The sequence below is a fragment of the Eucyclogobius newberryi genome, unplaced genomic scaffold (assembly GCF_026437365.1).
Source record: "Eucyclogobius newberryi isolate DKJ021-1_F unplaced genomic scaffold, fEucNew1.0.hap1 SCAF_22, whole genome shotgun sequence".
In the NCBI taxonomy this organism is placed as follows: domain Eukaryota; kingdom Metazoa; phylum Chordata; class Actinopteri; order Gobiiformes; family Gobiidae; genus Eucyclogobius; species Eucyclogobius newberryi.
The window spans coordinates 26422774-26442017 of NW_027315857.1; the positions used below are offsets into that span (position 1 = coordinate 26422774).

Sequence of the window (19244 nt, forward strand, 5' to 3'; positions counted from 1 at the left end):
GCACGAATAAAAGAAAAACAGAAAGAAAAACAATGATGATCAACCATGAATAATTTGATATGGGCAACAATACAACAGTTTGACAGCTAAACATTTAAACACACATTCTTCAGTATTTTGTGTGCAATTCAAATATTTGAGTAAATATATATTTTAGACAGCGCTAAATCCCACCGCGTCGTTCAAACTGGACCAGACGTGTTTCAGGAAGTGCCAACTCCACTGGACAAAGTGAAGTATTACTGTGATGTCATCCGAGAGCCTGCAGCGCATTGAGTCATGTGACTGATCACATGGCTTGTTGTCGTGGGAACCTGACTTAAAGCTTGATGATGTCAGAGTCAAAGCGTACTTATGAGGCCTGCAGAGGGGTATTATGTCTTCCGTGAGTCTGGTGGAAGAAGAAGAACTGAAGAATGTGTCTAAAGGATAAAGTCTGGCGGTGATGTAACTCTTGGATACCAGCCGCCAGAAAACACCATAGAAGAAGGTTTCCGTTGATCTCCTGTCCACACTCAATCCAGTAGGTGGTGGTAAATGCACCTTTTCAGTTGGCCGCCAACTGCCATTACAAGTAACACAACAACAACATCACACACAGAGCCCACGACCGAACCACGCTCATTTTGAAGAGTCAAATATGGCTTTGTTTCACAGAGAAAGATGAGCACCACCTTTGCCTCCTCCAGCCGGCCCAGAGCCGTGAAGAACCAGAGCCGCTACAGAGAAGAGCCGCCGGACCAGACTCAAAGCCACTATGGAAACATTATGTACGATCGCCGTGTGGTCAGAGGAAACACCTACGCCCGGCACCTCATGTCCAAAAGCACTCAAGCCGAGTTGGATGAGATACAGAGGCAGGAGGAGCAGAAGAGGAAAGCTGCGGCACGAAGAAGAACTCGGGAACAGGTCCGAGTGAGAACTCCAGAGCCTGTGCAGGGCCGGCAGCACATCGAGGTCCAAACGGAGCTGTACCTGGAGGAGCTGAGCTACATCGTGATGACCAGTGATTGTCACTGCCAGACGGACACCTTCCTGGACAAACCGGACCCTCCTCTGTTCATCCCAGCCAAATCTGGTATGGACGCAGCCACTCAGATCCAGGACGGAGAGCTGTTTGACTTTGACCGGGAGGTGCAGGGCATCCTGGAGGTGATGGTGGGGAAAGTGATGGAGCAGTCGCTGTGTGAGGTGATGGAGGAGGAGGAGCTGGCTTGTCTGCTAGCTCAGCAGAGGGCATTTGAGGAGAGACGAAACGCAGAGCTGGTCGAGGTCCAGAGACTGCGGGAACAGGAGAGGAGGCACATGGAGGAGAAGGAGCGGAGGATTGTCCAGCAGAAGGAAGTCTTGAAGAAAGAGAAGGAAATAGCAGAGAAGGTTGCAGCTCGAGCATTCACGCGGCAATACCTGGCCAACCTCGTCCCATCCGTCTTCACGTCGCTGCGATGTCATGGATTCTTCGTCGACACAGTTCAAACTGACGTTGAAACTAATTTCATGCCATGGCTGATGAACGAGGTCCTCTCCACTTTGGACAAAAGATTTGCTGCACGCTCTGCACTGGATGATTTCATACAACTGACCTGTACTGAACGATTGAATGCATCTGACCTGAACTGGATGATTTAATAACCACCCCGACACCTGACCACACCCCTGACACATGACCACACCCCTGACACATGACCGCACCCCTGACACCTGACCACACCCCTGACACATGACCACACCCCTGACACCTGACCACACCCCTGACACCTGACCACACCCCTGACACATGACCACACCCCTAAAACCAGATTAAAGGTGGACTGCTGATGGAAATGAGCGCTTTATCTACAATCTGGTGTTGAACATCTTTGTTTTTTACCAGCTCAATGTCTCTGTACATTGTCCCTTCAAATAAAGACTGAACTAAAACAGAGACAGAGTGAATTGACAGGTCCATATTCACCTGCCGTGAATGACACATAGACATGAGTGTCGTTTGCATAATTGCGATGGGACACACCACTGTTTTGTATTAGCTGTCCCAATGGCAGCATGAACAGATTGAACAGAAGGGGTCCAAGGATTGACCCTTGGGGCACCCCACAGGTCAATGCCATGCTCTCAGAGTCACCAATCTCAACAAAGTATTTCCTGTTTTTAAGGTACGACTTCAACCAATTTAAGGTCATACCAGTGATGCCCTCCCAGTCCTCTGACCTCTGTAGAAGTATCCTGTGATCGACCGTGTCAAATTCAGCACTGAGGTCCAAAGACTAAAGCAGGCCTTACCATCATCAGTGCTCAGACGGATGTCATTTGTCACCTTAATGAGAGCCGTCTCAGAGCTGTGATGTCATCTAAAACCGGACTGGAAGTCATCAAAGGAGTCACTTATCAGGAGGAACTGAATAAGCTGTTGATAAATGACTTTCTCAAAGACTTTTCCCAGGAAAGGCAAGTTTGAAATAGGTTAATGGTTGTTTAGTGTTGTGGGATCGAGGCTGCTCTTTAGCCGCGGCTTAATAAACTCAGTTTTCAAGGCCGTTGGGAATGTTTTGGATTTAAGTGACATGTTGACTATTTCAGTAAGTGGAGTCAACAAACTACTCAGCACGGACTTTAAAAGTCTAGTGGGCAACATGTCAAGGCAGCAGGTAGAAGAACTCTCGCAAGTAGAGGGCTGATGATGGTCTCATGGACACTTTCTTCAGTCACAGGTACAAACTGAGGCAGCTCCACGTGTTTAACTGGCTGTTGAATTGCTATTTGTATTGTGGGATTGAAGGTGTTCTTAATGTTCTGCATCGACCACATTGACATTTGAAATAAACACCCCAAAAAACAACCTGTGGGTAATTATTTCATCTCTGAAGACAGCACAGACTCTGTCCCCCTTTTTGTTTTGTCGTGTTTCGGATTCAAACTCAAAGTTGGGTGAGGCAGATTCAATTAGAACTACATTTCCTGTGTTTTTGCCATGTTTCAGTTCAAAACATAAAATCGAGATTATAAGAAGAAATGAAATGATTAACTAGATAATGTACAATGGCTGAAGCTATTGTTAGTGTCTGCATTCTTGCGTAAAAGTACTACATGTGTGTAGTAAAGACTTTATTCTTGTTAGGCTCGAGCCATGGAATGGAATGTTCATTCCATGGAATCCTGGAGTCTATTGTTCTTCTCCTGGTTTCTTATTCCTATTATTCCTATTTTTCATGTTCAGACCGGGGCATTTCTCACCCTGAACATGGGGTCATAGTTCACACATGGGGTCATAGGTCACACATGGGGTCATAGGTCACACATGGGGTCATGGGTCACACATGGGGTCATAGGTCACACATGGGGTCATAGGTCACACATGGGGTCATGGGTCACACATGGGGTCATGGGTCACACATGGGGTCATAGGTCACACATGGGGTCATGGGTCACACATGCGGTCATAGGTCACACATGGGGTCATAGGTCACACATGGGGACATAGGTCACACATGGGGTCATAGGTCACACATGGGGTCATAGGTCACACATGGGGTCATAGACGCCTAAACTCCAATAAAATGGAGCTTGCGGATCCACACGGCCGTGTGGTTTGTTTAAGCTGAAGTTGTGTCGTGTAGTTTAGTTAGTTTATTTATTTATTTATTGTGGTTTGGTCAAAAACAAAACAAAAGGTGCTCAACATTCAAGCACAAAACTAAATTCGAGACATTAATGTTTTTTGACCAAGTGCAGCAGAAGCCAAGGCTTATTGTGCCGACCTGTCACTCAAACGCTCAACATTGATGGAAATTTTATAGTTCACAAGACACAGTTCATCAACAAAAACAACACTACATAATACTGGACACTACATCACACTGGACACTACATCACACTGGACAGTACATAATACTGGACAGTACATAATACTGGACACTACATAACACTGGACAGTACATAATACTGGACAGTACATAATACTGGACACTACATAACACTGGACAGTACATAATACTGGACACTACATAACACTGGACAGTACATCACACTGGACACTACATAATACTGGACACTACATCACACTGGACACTACATAATACTGGACACTACATCACACTGGACAGTACATAATACTGGACACTACATCACACTGGACACTACATCACACTGGACACTACATCACACTGGACACTACATAATACTGGACACTACATAATACTGGACACTACATAATACTGGACAGTACATAATACTGGACACTACATAATACTGGACACTACATCACACTGGACACTACATAATACTGGACAGTACATAACACTGGACAGTACATCACACTGGACACTACATAATACTGGACACTACATCACACTGGACACTACATCACACTGGACACTACATCACACTGGACACTACATAATACTGGACACTACATAATACTGGACACTACATAATACTGGACAGTACATAATACTGGACACTACATAACACTGGACAGTACATCACACTGGACACTACATAATACTGGACACTACATCACACTGGACAGTACATAATACTGGACACTACATAACACTGGACAGTACATCACACTGGACACTACATAATACTGGACACTACATCACACTGGACAGTACATAATACTGGACACTACATCACACTGGACACTACATAATACTGGACACTACATAATACTGGACACTACATAATACTGGACAGTACATAATACTGGACACTACATAACACTGGACAGTACATCACACTGGACACTACATCACACTGGACACTACATAATACTGGACACTACATAATACTGGACAGTACATAATACTGGACACTACATAACACTGGACAGTACATCACACTGGACACTACATAATACTGGACACTACATCACACTGGACAGTACATAATACTGGACACTACATAACACTGGACAGTACATCACACTGGACACTACATAATACTGGACACTACATCACACTGGACACTACATCACACTGGACACTACATAATACTGGACAGTACATAATACTGGACACTACATAACACTGGACAGTACATCACACTGGACACTACATAATACTGGACACTACATCACACTGGACAGTACATAATACTGGACACTACATAACACTGGACAGTACATCACACTGGACACTACATAATACTGGACACTACATCACACTGGACACTACATCACACTGGACACTACATAATACTGGACACTACATAACACTGGACACTACATAATACTGGACACTACATCACACTGGACACTACATAATACTGGACACTACATCACACTGGACAGTACATAATACTGGACACTACATAACACTGGACAGTACATCACACTGGACACTACATAATACTGGACACTACATCACACTGGACACTACATCACACTGGACACTACATAATACTGGACACTACATCACACTGGACACTACATCACACTGGACAGTACATAATACTGGACACTACATAACACTGGACAGTACATCACACTGGACACTACATAATACTGGACACTACATCACACTGGACACTACATCACACTGGACAGTACATAATACTGGACACTACATAACACTGGACAGTACATCACACTGGACACTACATAATACTGGACACTACATAATACTGGACACTACATAACACTGGACACTACATAATACTGGACACTACATCACACTGGACACTACATCACACTGGACACTACATAACACTGGACAGTACATCACACTGGACACTACATAATACTGGACACTACATAACACTGGACAGTACATAATACTGGACACTACATAACACTGGACACTACATCACACTGGACACTACATAACACTGGACACTACATCACACTGGACACTACATCACACTGGACACTACATAATACTGGTCACTACATCACACTGGACACTACATCACACTGGACACTACATCACAAGTTTCCTTCACAAACATTCAAGGTTTTATAACAAAGCTGCATTTTTATTCTGTTAAATATTTTTCTATGATTGTTTCCTTAAAGATCCTTTTAAACAGAAATAAAGAAATGGCATTTTTTAATTCATCGCAACAATTGTTCCATAATTTAACTCCTTTACTTGACAAACAATGACCCTCGGCGTGGTTCTCACATAAGCTCTGTCACACACACACGCACAATGACCCTCGGCGTGGTTCTCACATAAGCTCTGTCACACACACACGCACAATGACCCTCGGCGTGGTTCTCACATAAGCTCTGTCACACACACGCACAATGACCCTCGGCGTGGTTCTCACATAAGCTCTGTCACACACACACGCACAATGACCCTCGGCGTGGTTCTCACATAAGCTCTGTCACACACACGCACAATGACCCTCGGCGTGGTTCTCACATAAGCTCTGTCACACACACACGCACAATGACCCTCGGCGTGGTTCTCACATAAGCTCTGTCACACACACACGCACAATGACCCTCGGCGTGGTTCTCACATAAGCTCTGTCACACACACACGCACAATGACCCTCGGCGTGGTTCTCACATAAGCTCTGTCACACACACACGCACAATGACCCTCGGCGTGGTTCTCACATAAGCTCTGTCACACACACACGCACAATGACCCTCGGCGTGGTTCTCACATAAGCTCTGTCACACACACGCACAATGACCCTCGGCGTGGTTCTCACATAAGCTCTGTCACACACACGCACAATGACCCTCGGCGTGGTTCTCACATAAGCTCTGTCACACACACGCACAATGACCCTCGGCGTGGTTCTCACATAAGCTCTGTCAAATATACACGTTCCCCTTAAATTATATTTACTTTCCCTCTGGGTAAACTTTATCCTCAATGATGTAGGGACTTGATTACATTTAACTAAATACATCAATTTAGCAGTAAACAGGTTTTACCAAATCATAACATTTTAAAAGCTTAGATTGAATGAACAGAGTGACTCGGCGAGTTATAAGATGCAGGATTGATCCGTCTAATGGCCTTTTTTTGTAGAATGAAAATTGGTTTGGTTCTAGTTTTGTTTGTGTTTCCCCAGATCTCAATACCATATGTTAAATATGTTAAATATGTTAAATATGGAGTAATGAGAGAACAGTAAAGTAAATATAAGGCATTTTTGTTCAAAATATACTGCAATTTGTACAAAATTGCAATAGTTTTTGACACTTTTTTCAGTACATTTTGTATGTGTGTTTTCCATAAAATTTTGCAATCTATGATCACTCCAAGAAACTTAATGTAATTGACTCTTTCAATTTCATAACTATTTATTTTGATTTTGATATAATTATCTACATGTTTGTTACTGAATACCATACATTTTGTTTTATTTAAGTTCAATGATAATTTATTTAATGCAAACCAGTTGTTTCGTTTATGCAGTTCTCTCTCCATCACCTTCTGTGGTATCGTCTGTAGTAAACTGTGGTATCGTCTGTAGTAAACTGTGGTATCATCTGTAGTAAACTGTGGTATCGTCTCTGTGGTATCGTCTGTAGTAAACTGTGGTATCGTCTCTGTGGTATCGTCTGTAGTAAACTGTGGTATCGTCTGCAGTAAACTGTGGTATCGTCTGCAGTAAACTGTTGTATCGTCTGTAGTAAACTGTGGTATCGTCTGTAGTAAACTGTGGTATCGTCTGTAGTAAACTGTGGTATCGTCTGTAGTAAACTGTGGTATCGTCTGTAGTAAACTGTGGTATCGTCTGTAGTAAACTGTGGTATCGTCTGTAGTAAACTGTGGTATCGTCTGTAGTAAACTGTGGTATCGTCTGTAGTAAACTGTGGTATCGTCTGTAGTAAACTGTGGTATCGTCCGTAGTAAACTGTGGTATCGTCCGTAGTAAACTGTGGTATCGTCTGTAGTAAACTGTGGTATCGTCTGTAGTAAACTGTGGTATCGTCTGTAGTAAACTGTTGTATCGTCAGTAGTAAACTGTGGTATCGTCTGTAGTAAACTGTGGTATCGTCTGTAGTAAACTGTGGTATCGTCTGTAGTAAACTGTGGTATCGTCTGTAGTAAACTGTGGTGTCGTCTGTAGTAAACTGTGGTATCGTCTGTAGTAAACTGTGGTATCGTCTGTAGTAAACTGTGGTATCGTCTGTAGTAAACTGTGGTATCGTCTGTAGTAAACTGTGGTATCGTCTGTAGTAAACTGTGGTATCGTCTGCAGTAAACTGTGGTATCGTCTGCAGTAAACTGTGGTGTCGTCTGTAGTAAACTGTGGTATCGTCTGTAGTAAACTGTGGTATCGTCTGCAGTAAACTGTGGTATCGTCTGTAGTAAACTGTGGTATCGTCTGCAGTAAACTGTGGTATCGTCTGTAGTAAACTGTGGTATCGTCTGTAGTAAACTGTGGTATCGTCTGTAGTAAACTGTGGTATCGTCTGCAGTAAACTGTGGTATCGTCTGTGGTAAACTGTGGTATCGTCTGTAGTAAACTGTGGTATCGTCTGTAGTAAACTGTGGTATCGTCTGTAGTAAACTGTGGTGTCGTCTGTAGTAAACTGGTATCGTCTGTAGTAAACTGTGGTATCGTCTGTAGTAAACTGTGGTATCGTCTGTAGTAAACTGTGGTATCGTCTGTAGTAAACTGTGGTATCGTCTGTAGTAAACTGTGGTATCGTCTGTAGTAAACTGTGGTATCGTCTGTAGTAAACTGTGGTATCGTCTGTAGTAAACTGTGGTATCGTCTGTAGTAAACTGTGGTATCGTCTGTAGTAAACTGTGGTATCGTCTGTAGTAAACTGTGGTATCGTCTGCAGTAAACTGTGGTATCGTCTGTAGTAAACTGTGGTATCGTCTCTGTGGTATCGTCTGCAGTAAACTGTGGTGTCGTCTGTAGTAAACTGTGGTATCGTCTGTAGTAAACTGGTATCGTCTGTAGTAAACTGTGGTATCGTCTGTAGTAAACTGTGGTATCGTCTGTAGTAAACTGTGGTATCGTCTGCAGTAAACTGTGGTATCGTCTGTAGTAAACTGTGGTATCGTCTGTAGTAAACTGTGGTATCGTCTGTAGTAAACTGTGGTATCGTCTGTAGTAAACTGTGGTATCGTCTGTAGTAAACTGTGGTATCGTCTGTAGTAAACTGTGGTGTCGTCTGTAGTAAACTGGTATCGTCTGTAGTAAACTGTGGTATCGTCTGTAGTAAACTGGTATTGTCTGTAGTAAACTGTGGTATCGTCTGTAGTAAACTGTGGTATCGTCTGTAGTAAACTGTGGTATCGTCTGCAGTAAACTGTGGTATCGTCTGTAGTAAACTGTGGTATCGTCTGTAGTAAACTGTGGTATCGTCTGCAGTAAACTGTGGTATCGTCTGTAGTAAACTGTGGTATCGTCTGTAGTAAACTGTGGTGTCGTCTGCAGTAAACTGTGGTATCGTCTGTAGTAAACTGTGGTATCGTCTGTAGTAAACTGTGGTGTCGTCTGTAGTAAACTGTGGTATCGTCTGTAGTAAACTGTGGTATCGTCTGTAGTAAACTGTGGTATCGTCTGCAGTAAACTGTTGTATCGTCTGTAGTAAACTGTGGTATCGTCTGTAGTAAACTGTGGTATCGTCTGTAGTAAACTGTGGTATCGTCTGTAGTAAACTGTGGTATCGTCTGTAGTAAACTGTGGTATCGTCTGTAGTAAACTGTGGTATCGTCTGTAGTAAACTGTGGTATCGTCTGTAGTAAACTGTGGTATCGTCTGTAGTAAACTGTGGTGTCGTCTGTAGTAAACTGTGGTATCGTCTGTAGTAAACTGTGGTATCGTCTGTAGTAAACTGTGGTATCGTCTGTAGTAAACTGTGGTATCGTCTGTAGTAAACTGTGGTATCGTCTGCAGTAAACTGTGGTATCGTCTGCAGTAAACTGTGGTGTCGTCTGTAGTAAACTGTGGTATCGTCTGTAGTAAACTGTGGTATCGTCTGCAGTAAACTGTGGTGTCGTCTGTAGTAAACTGTGGTATCGTCTGTAGTAAACTGTGGTATCGTCTGCAGTAAACTGTGGTATCGTCTGTAGTAAACTGTGGTATCGTCTGCAGTAAACTGTGGTATCGTCTGTAGTAAACTGTGGTATCGTCTGTAGTAAACTGGTATCGTCTGTAGTAAACTGTGGTATCGTCTGTAGTAAACTGGTATCGTCTGTAGTAAACTGTGGTATCGTCTGTAGTAAACTGTGGTATCGTCTGTAGTAAACTGTGGTATCGTCTGTAGTAAACTGTGGTATCGTCTGTAGTAAACTGTGGTGTCATCTGTAGTAAACTGGTATCGTCTGTAGTAAACTGTGGTATCGTCTGTAGTAAACTGGTATTGTCTGTAGTAAACTGTGGTATCGTCTGTAGTAAACTGTGGTATCGTCTGTAGTAAACTGTGGTATCGTCTGTAGTAAACTGTGGTATCGTCTGTAGTAAACTGTGGTATCGTCTGTAGTAAACTGGTATCGTCTGTAGTAAACTGTGGTATCGTCTGTAGTAAACTGTGGTGTCGTCTGTAGTAAACTGGTATCGTCTGTAGTAAACTGTGGTATCGTCTGTAGTAAACTGGTATCGTCTGTAGTAAACTGTGGTATCGTCTGTAGTAAACTGTGGTATCGTCTGTAGTAAACTGTGGTATCGTCTGTAGTAAACTGTGGTATCGTCTGTAGTAAACTGTGGTATCGTCTGTAGTAAACTGTGGTATCGTCTGTAGTAAACTGTGGTATCGTCTGCAGTAAACTGTGGTATCGTCTCTGTGGTATCGTCTGCAGTAAACTGTGGTGTCGTCTGTAGTAAACTGTGGTGTCGTCTGTAGTAAACTGGTATCGTCTGTAGTAAACTGTGGTATCGTCTGTAGTAAACTGGTATCGTCTGTAGTAAACTGTGGTATCGTCTGTAGTAAACTGTGGTATCGTCTGTAGTAAACTGTGGTATCGTCTGTAGTAAACTGTGGTATCGTCTGTAGTAAACTGTGGTATCGTCTGTAGTAAACTGTGGTATCGTCTGTAGTAAACTGTGGTATCGTCTGTAGTAAACTGTGGTATTGTCTGTAGTAAACTGTGGTATCGTCTGCAGTAAACTGTGGTATCGTCTGTAGTAAACTGTGGTATCGTCTGTAGTAAACTGTGGTATCGTCTGTAGTAAACTGTGGTATCGTCTGTAGTAAACTGTGGTATCGTCTGTAGTAAACTGTGGTATCGTCTGTAGTAAACTGTGGTGTCATCTGTAGTAAACTGGTATCGTCTGTAGTAAACTGTGGTATCGTCTGTAGTAAACTGGTATTGTCTGTAGTAAACTGTGGTATCGTCTGTAGTAAACTGTGGTATCGTCTGTAGTAAACTGTGGTATCGTCTGTAGTAAACTGTGGTATCGTCTGTAGTAAACTGTGGTATCGTCTGTAGTAAACTGGTATCGTCTGTAGTAAACTGTGGTATCGTCTGTAGTAAACTGTGGTGTCGTCTGTAGTAAACTGGTATCGTCTGTAGTAAACTGTGGTATCGTCTGTTGTAAACTGGTATCGTCTGTAGTAAACTGTGGTATCGTCTGTAGTAAACTGTGGTATCGTCTGTAGTAAACTGTGGTATCGTCTGTAGTAAACTGTGGTATCGTCTCTGTGGTATCGTCTGCAGTAAACTGTGGTATCGTCTGTAGTAAACTGTGGTATCGTCTCTGTTGTATCGTCTGCAGTAAACTGTGGTATCGTCTGTAGTAAACTGTGGTATCGTCTGTAGTAAACTGTTGTATCGTCTGTAGTAAACTGTGGTATCGTCTGCAGTAAACTGTGGTATCGTCTGTAGTAAACTGTGGTATCGTCTGTAGTAAACTGTGGTATCGTCTGTAGTAAACTGTGGTGTCGTCTGTAGTAAACTGTGGTATCGTCTGTAGTAAACTGTGGTATCGTCTGCAGTAAACTGTGGTATTGTCTGTAGTAAACTGTGGTATCGTCTGCAGTAAACTGTGGTATCGTCTGTAGTAAACTGTGGTATCGTCTGTAGTAAACTGTGGTATCGTCTGCAGTAAACTGTGGTATCGTCTGTAGTAAACTGTGGTATCGTCTGCAGTAAACTGTGGTATCGTCTGTAGTAAACTGTGGTATCGTCTGTAGTAAACTGTGCTATCGTCTGCAGTAAACTGTGGTATCGTCTGTAGTAAACTGTGGTATCGTCTGTAGTAAACTGTGGTATCGTCTGCAGTAAACTGTGGTATCGTCTGTAGTAAACTGTGGTGTCGTCTGTAGTAAACTGTGGTATCGTCTGTAGTAAACTGTGGTATCGTCTGCAGTAAACTGTGGTATCGTCTGTAGTAAACTGTAGTATCGTCAGTAGTAAACTGTGGTATCTTCTGCAGTAAACTGTGGTATCGTCTGTAGTAAACTGTGGTGTCGTCTGTAGTAAACTGTGGTATCGTCTGTAGTAAACTGTGGTATCGTCTGTAGTAAACTGTGGTATCGTCTGTAGTAAACTGTGGTATCGTCTGTAGTAAACTGTGGTATCGTCTATCGTCTGTAGTAAACTGTGGTATCGTCTGTAGTAAACTGTGGTATCGTCTGTAGTAAAATGTGGTGTCGTCTGCAGTAAACTGTGGTATCGTCTGTAGTAAACTGTGGTATCGTCTGTAGTAAACTGTGGTATCGTCTGTAGTAAACTGTGGTATCGTCTGTAGTAAACTGTGGTATCGTCTGTAGTAAACTGGTATCGTCTGTAGTAAACTGTGGTATCGTCTGTAGTAAACTGTGGTATCGTCTGTAGTAAACTGTGGTATCGTCTGTAGTAAACTGTGGTATCGTCTCTGTGGTATCGTCTGCAGTAAACTGTGGTATCGTCCGTAGTAAACTGTGGTATCGTCTCTGTGGTATCGTCTGCAGTAAACTGTGGTATCGTCTGTAGTAAACTGTGGTATCGTCTGTAGTAAACTGTGGTATCGTCTGTAGTAAACTGTGGTATCGTCTGTAGTAAACTGTGGTATCGTCTGTAGTAAACTGTGGTATCGTCTGCAGTAAACTGTGGTATCGTCTGTAGTAAACTGTGGTATCGTCTGTAGTAAACTGTGGTATCGTCTGTAGTAAACTGTGGTATCGTCTGTAGTAAACTGTGGTATCGTCTGTAGTAAACTGTGGTATCGTCTGTAGTAAACTGTAGTATCGTCTGTAGTAAAATGTGGTATCGTCTGCAGTAAACTGTGGTATCGTCTGTAGTAAACTGTGGTATCGTCTGTAGTAAACTGTGGTATCGTCTGTAGTAAACTGTGGTGTCGTCTGCAGTAAACTGTGGTATCGTCTGTAGTAAACTGTGGTGTCGTCTGTAGTAAACTGTGGTATCGTCTGTAGTAAACTGTGGTATCGTCTGTAGTAAACTGTGGTATCGTCTGCAGTAAACTGTGGTATCGTCTGCAGTAAACTGTGGTATCGTCTGTAGTAAACTGTGGTATCGTCTGTAGTAAACTGTGGTATCGTCTCTGTGGTATCGTCTGTAGTAAACTGTGGTATCGTCTGCAGTAAACTGTGGTATCGTCTGTAGTAAACTGTGGTATCGTCTGCAGTAAACTGTGGTATCGTCTGTAGTAAACTGTGGTATTGTCTGTAGTAAACTGTGGTATCGTCTGTAGTAAACTGTGGTATCGTCTGTAGTAAACTGTGGTGTCGTCTGTAGTAAACTGTGGTATCGTCTGTAGTAAACTGTGGTATCGTCTGTAGTAAACTGTGGTATCGTCTGTAGTAAACTGTGGTGTCGTCTGTAGTAAACTGTGGTATCGTCTGCAGTAAACTGTGGTATCGTCTGCAGTAAACTGTGGTATCGTCTGTAGTAAACTGTGGTATCGTCTGCAGTAAACTGTGGTATCGTCTGTAGTAAACTGTGGTATCGTCTGTAGTAAACTGTGGTATCGTCTGTAGTAAACTGTGGTATCGTCTGTAGTAAACTGTGGTATCGTCTGTAGTAAACTGTGGTGTCGTCTGTAGTAAACTGTGGTATCGTCTGCAGTAAACTGTGGTATCGTCTGTAGTAAACTGTGGTATCGTCTCTGTGGTATCGTCTGCAGTAAACTGTGGTGTCGTCTGTAGTAAACTGTGGTATCGTCTCTGTGGTATCGTCTGCAGTAAACTGTGGTGTCGTCTGTAGTAAACTGTGGTATCGTCTGTAGTAAACTGTGGTATCGTCTGCAGTAAACTGTAGTATCGTCAGTAGTAAACTGTGGTATCGTCAGTAGTAAACTGTGGTATCGTCTGTAGTAAACTGTGGTATCGTCTGCAGTAAACTGTGGTATCGTCTGTAGTAAACTGTGGTATCGTCTCTGTGGTATCGTCTGCAGTAAACTGTGGTGTCGTCTGTAGTAAACTGTGGTATCGTCTGTAGTAAACTGTGGTATCGTCTGTAGGAAACTGTGGTATCGTCTGTAGTAAACTGTGGTATCGTCTGCAGTAAACTGTGGTATCGTCTGTAGTAAACTGTGGTATCGTCTGTAGTAAACTGTGGTATCGTCTGTAGTAAACTGTGGTATCGTCTGTAGTAAACTGTGGTGTCGTCTGTAGTAAACTGGTATCGTCTGTAGTAAACTGTGGTATCGTCTGTAGTAAACTGGTATCGTCTGTAGTAAACTGTGGTATCGTCAGTAGTAAACTGTGGTGTCGTCTGTAGTAAACTGGTATCGTCTGTAGTAAACTGTGGTATCGTCTGTAGTAAACTGTGGAATCGTCTGTAGTAAACTGTGGTATCGTCTGTAGTAAACTGGTATCGTCTGTAGTAAACTGTGGTATCGTCTGTAGTAAACTGTGGTGTCGTCTGTAGTAAACTGGTATCGTCTGTAGTAAACTGTGGTATCGTCTGTAGTAAACTGGTATCGTCTGTAGTAAACTGTGGTATCGTCTGTAGTAAACTGTGGTATCGTCTGTAGTAAACTGTGGTATCGTCTGTAGTAAACTGTGGTATCGTCTCTGTGGTATCGTCTGCAGTAAACTGTGGTATCGTCTGTAGTAAACTGTGGTATCGTCTGTAGTAAACTGTAGTATCGTCAGTAGTAAACTGTGGTATCGTCTGCAGTAAACTGTGGTGTCGTCTGTAGTAAACTGTGGTATCGTCTGTAGTAAACTGGTATCGTCTGTAGTAAACTGTGGTATCGTCTGTAGTAAACTGTGGTATCGTCTGTAGTAAACTGTGGTATCGTCTGCAGTAAACTGTGGTATCGTCTGTAGTAAACTGTGGTATCGTCTGTAGTAAACTGTGGTATCGTCTGTAGTAAACTGTGGTATCGTCTGTAGTAAACTGTGGTATCGTCTGTAGTAAACTGTGGTATCGTCTGTAGTAAACTGTGGTGTCGTCTGTAGTAAACTGGTATCGTCTGTAGTAAACTGTGGTATCGTCTGTAGTAAACTGGTATTGTCTGTAGTAAACTGTGGTATCGTCTGTAGTAAACTGTGGTATCGTCTGTAGTAAACTGTGGTATCGTCTGCAGTAAACTGTGGTATCGTCTGTAGTAAACTGTGGTATCGTCTGTAGTAAACTGTGGTATCGTCTGCAGTAAACTGTGGTATCGTCTGTAGTAAACTGTGGTATCGTCTGTAGTAAACTGTGGTGTCGTCTGCAGTAAACTGTGGTATCGTCTGTAGTAAACTGTGGTATCGTCTGTAGTAAACTGTGGTGTCGTCTGTAGTAAACTGTGGTATCGTCTGTAGTAAACTGTGGTATCGTCTGTAGTAAACTGTGGTATCGTCTGCAGTAAACTGTTGTATCGTCTGTAGTAAACTGTGGTATCGTCTGTAGTAAACTGTGGTATCGTCTGTAGTAAACTGTGGTATCGTCTGTAGTAAACTGTGGTATCGTCTGTAGTAAACTGTGGTATCGTCTGTAGTAAACTGTGGTATCGTCTGTAGTAAACTGTGGTATCGTCTGTAGTAAACTGTGGTATCGTCTGTAGTAAACTGTGGTGTCGTCTGTAGTAAACTGTGGTATCGTCTGTAGTAAACTGTGGTATCGTCTGTAGTAAACTGTGGTATCGTCTGTAGTAAACTGTGGTATCGTCTGTAGTAAACTGTGGTATCGTCTGCAGTAAACTGTGGTATCGTCTGCAGTAAACTGTGGTGTCGTCTGTAGTAAACTGTGGTATCGTCTGTAGTAAACTGTGGTATCGTCTGCAGTAAACTGTGGTGTCGTCTGTAGTAAACTGTGGTATCGTCTGTAGTAAACTGTGGTATCGTCTGCAGTAAACTGTGGTATCGTCTGTAGTAAACTGTGGTATCGTCTGCAGTAAACTGTGGTATCGTCTGTAGTAAACTGTGGTATCGTCTGTAGTAAACTGGTATCGTCTGTAGTAAACTGTGGTATCGTCTGTAGTAAACTGGTATCGTCTGTAGTAAACTGTGGTATCGTCTGTAGTAAACTGTGGTATCGTCTGTAGTAAACTGTGGTATCGTCTGTAGTAAACTGTGGTATCGTCTGTAGTAAACTGTGGTGTCATCTGTAGTAAACTGGTATCGTCTGTAGTAAACTGTGGTATCGTCTGTAGTAAACTGGTATTGTCTGTAGTAAACTGTGGTATCGTCTGTAGTAAACTGTGGTATCGTCTGTAGTAAACTGTGGTATCGTCTGTAGTAAACTGTGGTATCGTCTGTAGTAAACTGTGGTATCGTCTGTAGTAAACTGGTATCGTCTGTAGTAAACTGTGGTATCGTCTGTAGTAAACTGTGGTGTCGTCTGTAGTAAACTGGTATCGTCTGTAGTAAACTGTGGTATCGTCTGTAGTAAACTGGTATCGTCTGTAGTAAACTGTGGTATCGTCTGTAGTAAACTGTGGTATCGTCTGTAGTAAACTGTGGTATCGTCTGTAGTAAACTGTGGTATCGTCTGTAGTAAACTGTGGTATCGTCTGTAGTAAACTGTGGTATCGTCTGTAGTAAACTGTGGTATCGTCTGCAGTAAACTGTGGTATCGTCTCTGTGGTATCGTCTGCAGTAAACTGTGGTGTCGTCTGTAGTAAACTGTGGTGTCGTCTGTAGTAAACTGGTATCGTCTGTAGTAAACTGTGGTATCGTCTGTAGTAAACTGGTATCGTCTGTAGTAAACTGTGGTATCGTCTGTAGTAAACTGTGGTATCGTCTGTAGTAAACTGTGGTATCGTCTGTAGTAAACTGTGGTATCGTCTGTAGTAAACTGTGGTATCGTCTGTAGTAAACTGTGGTATCGTCTGTAGTAAACTGTGGTATCGTCTGTAGTAAACTGTGGTATTGTCTGTAGTAAACTGTGGTATCGTCTGCAGTAAACTGTGGTATCGTCTGTAGTAAACTGTGGTATCGTCTGTAGTAAACTGTGGTATCGTCTGTAGTAAACTGTGGTATCGTCTGTAGTAAACTGTGGTATCGTCTGTAGTAAACTGTGGTATCGTCTGTAGTAAACTGTGGTGTCATCTGTAGTAAACTGGTATCGTCTGTAGTAAACTGTGGTATCGTCTGTAGTAAACTGGTATTGTCTGTAGTAAACTGTGGTATCGTCTGTAGTAAACTGTGGTATCGTCTGTAGTAAACTGTGGTATCGTCTGTAGTAAACTGTGGTATCGTCTGTAGTAAACTGTGGTATCGTCTGTAGTAAACTGGTATCGTCTGTAGTAAACTGTGGTATCGTCTGTAGTAAACTGTGGTGTCGTCTGTAGTAAACTGGTATCGTCTGTAGTAAACTGTGGTATCGTCTGTTGTAAACTGGTATCGTCTGTAGTAAACTGTGGTATCGTCTGTAGTAAACTGTGGTATCGTCTGTAGTAAACTGTGGTATCGTCTGTAGTAAACTGTGGTATCGTCTCTGTGGTATCGTCTGCAGTAAACTGTGGTATCGTCTGTAGTAAACTGTGGTATCGTCTCTGTTGTATCGTCTGCAGTAAACTGTGGTATCGTCTGTAGTAAACTGTGGTATCGTCTGTAGTAAACTGTTGTATCGTCTGTAGTAAACTGTGGTATCGTCTGCAGTAAACTGTGGTATCGTCTGTAGTAAACTGTGGTATCGTCTGTAGTAAACTGTGGTATCGTCTGTAGTAAACTGTGGTGTCGTCTGTAGTAAACTGTGGTATCGTCTGTAGTAAACTGTGGTATCGTCTGCAGTAAACTGTGGTATTGTCTGTAGTAAACTGTGGTATCGTCTGCAGTAAACTGTGGTATCGTCTGTAGTAAACTGTGGTATCGTCTGTAGTAAACTGTGGTATCGTCTGCAGTAAACTGTGGTATCGTCTGTAGTAAACTGTGGTATCGTCTGCAGTAAACTGTGGTATCGTCTGTAGTAAACTGTGGTATCGTCTGTAGTAAACTGTGCTATCGTCTGCAGTAAACTGTGGTATCGTCTGTAGTAAACTGTGGTATCGTCTGTAGTAAACTGTGGTATCGTCTGCAGTAAACTGTGGTATCGTCTGTAGTAAACTGTGGTGTCGTCTGTAGTAAACTGTGGTATCGTCTGTAGTAAACTGTGGTATCGTCTGCAGTAAACTGTGGTATCGTCTGTAGTAAACTGTAGTATCGTCAGTAGTAAACTGTGGTATCTTCTGCAGTAAACTGTGGTATCGTCTGTAGTAAACTGTGGTGTCGTCTGTAGTAAACTGTGGTATCGTCTGTAGTAAACTGTGGTATCGTCTGTAGTAAACTGTGGTATCGTCTGTAGTAAACTGTGGTATCGTCTGTAGTAAACTGTGGTATCGTCTATCGTCTGTAGTAAACTGTGGTATCGTCTGTAGTAAACTGTGGTATCGTCTGTAGTAAAATGTGGTGTCGTCTGCAGTAAACTGTGGTATCGTCTGTAGTAAACTGTGGTATCGTCTGTAGTAAACTGTGGTATCGTCTGTAGTAAACTGTGGTATCGTCTGTAGTAAACTGTGGTATCGTCTGTAGTAAACTGGTATCGTCTGTAGTAAACTGTGGTATCGTCTGTAGTAAACTGTGGTATCGTCTGTAGTAAACTGTGGTATCGTCTGTAGTAAACTGTGGTATCGTCTCTGTGGTATCGTCTGCAGTAAACTGTGGTATCGTCCGTAGTAAACTGTGGTATCGTCTCTGTGGTATCGTCTGCAGTAAACTGTGGTATCGTCTGTAGTAAACTGTGGTATCGTCTGTAGTAAACTGTGGTATCGTCTGTAGTAAACTGTGGTATCGTCTGTAGTAAACTGTGGTATCGTCTGTAGTAAACTGTGGTATCGTCTGCAGTAAACTGTGGTATCGTCTGTAGTAAACTGTGGTATCGTCTGTAGTAAACTGTGGTATCGTCTGTAGTAAACTGTGGTATCGTCTGTAGTAAACTGTGGTATCGTCTGTAGTAAACTGT

General features: G+C 42.6%; 1 pseudogene; it reads left to right on the plus strand.

Annotated features, from left to right (window-relative positions):
• Positions 1-651: 651 nt before the first annotated feature.
• On the plus strand, positions 652-1800 carry LOC140371773 (radial spoke head protein 3 homolog pseudogene; annotated as a pseudogene).
• Positions 1801-19244: the final 17444 nt, after the last annotated feature.